The sequence below is a fragment of the Alligator sinensis genome, unplaced genomic scaffold (genome assembly GCF_000455745.1).
Source record: "Alligator sinensis unplaced genomic scaffold, ASM45574v1 scaffold978_1, whole genome shotgun sequence".
NCBI lineage: Eukaryota > Metazoa > Chordata > Crocodylia > Alligatoridae > Alligator > Alligator sinensis.
This window is the reverse complement of record NW_005842220.1, coordinates 1,308,103-1,309,838: the sequence shown is the minus strand read 5'-3', so window position 1 is coordinate 1,309,838 and position 1,736 is coordinate 1,308,103. Positions and strand designations below refer to the sequence as shown.

Below are 1,736 nucleotides of genomic sequence, written 5' to 3'. Positions count from 1 at the left end.
TGGTGCTGCAGAATTAATAGGCTAATATGTTACAAGGCAACATGAACAGGATGCATCTCCGCAAGTCCTTCAGGAGTTATGTTGCCTGGGGAAGGATAGCCATCAGGACTGCTGTGTTGGGGATCTGTGGAACATTCTCTGCATACCTGCTGGTTTTAGGAGGAAGTCCTTGACACTCGCATAGACCATGAGCAGGGCATTCCATGAATGAAAGTCCTTTCTCTTGCTTGCTGTAAAATGTAGCCCAAATTTAATTGTGTAATATTGGATAATATCTTAATAAGGTATGGGAACGAGCCCTGGGAATCTGATACTTCAACTTTCCCATGGTCTGAAAGCCATAATTTTGGGAACTTCTCAACGAGTTGCAAGGAAAAATAGTTTGATAGGGGTTTAGTTTGGTGGAAATGTTGAGACTATGTTCTTGGAGTAGCTGGTGGGTAGACAGCAACCTTTTTAACAGAGTAAGTTGAGTTAATTTATTTCTGTCCATTTTTTAAAATCTTCTGGGTTTATTTTGTAGTCTTAAAAGTAATTGATGGGGTGTTTACTACTCATATTTATCATTTTTTTGTTTTATTTAACTCTAAAGACAAAAAATAAAATAAAATAATATGTTAGCAGAACAGAAATAGGAGGGTAAAAAGATGAGCAGCTAACCAGAAACACCTGATTTGAAAGTCAGGCGATCACTTTATTTGCTAGCATACATTTTTCCTCTTTTGTTAGATTACTGGCTGTTATTTTTTCTGTAGCTCTGCAAATGAAGCCTGAGACGCAGGCAAATGGATGTGCAGTTGCTGTTTTCTGACACCAAAATGCATAGGCATTAGTGTCATAGAGAAGTAGGGCTTCTCCTGAGGGCTTCTAGTCCAACCCTCTGCCTGAGGCAGGATCATCCCTCTCCAAACTGTCACATATAACCATACTCTAAAAAAACTCTACCTAAGACTACCCTCAGTCCTGACGCACGCAGACCTAACACCCTGACCTGCCACAGGTGAAGCAGGGGAACCAGGGCAGCCAACAACCTCCTGCTTCTGTAAAATGTCAATCTGTGCTCAAGAGGTCCCAGATACTCCTAGGAGCCATTTGAATCCCCTCTTGCTGCTGCTGTCATCCAACTTGTTCTCGTCAAACCTCGTGCGCTTTGGAGCCAGTGGAAGCTCTACAGCCCGGTCAGCAACCCGTAGCACAGGTGCCAGAGCGTGGCCCTCAAAGGTGTTTTGCTTGGCACGCGCACCTTGAGATGGGCAGTGGGAAAGGGGTCAGGGCTGCGCGGCCACAACAGGGATCCAGACCCCTTTTTGCTCCGCTGCCACCTGCCCCTGGCACGCCAACAAGTTGAGGTTGCAGGGGGTTTTGGCACTCTGCCCCAAACTGTTGCCAACCCCTGCTCTAGGGGAAGAGGTCCCTTTTCATTTGGATGTGCATGTCCGCACAGGGCACAATCTTAGCCCAGCTCTCCTAGGCTCCCTAAACTGCTGTAGTTGTGCTGGTGGCTCTCCCTGCCTCCACGGCCCCAGCGCCTGCTCGTTTTGCTGGGCCAGTTTCTGGGTTCTCACAGGACCCGGGTGCCAAGGCCGGGTTTTCTTCGGCCGGCCGTCAAGGGCTGGAGTCGGTGCAAGGGGCACGGGCAAGGCCACAGAGTCGGAGCGGGACCTCCAGCAGGGCCCGAGCAGCGGGGCCGGCACGGAGCCCGCTTGGGAAGGGCGGGGGCGGGGGAGTCGGAGGGG

General features: G+C 49.4%; 1 protein-coding gene across 2 annotated transcripts in view; it reads left to right on the top strand.

Annotated features, from left to right (window-relative positions):
• Nucleotides 1-1,736, top strand: part of NPY (neuropeptide Y) — an 18,628-nt gene that overhangs the window by 4,409 nt on the left and 12,483 nt on the right. The window lies entirely within an intron of this gene.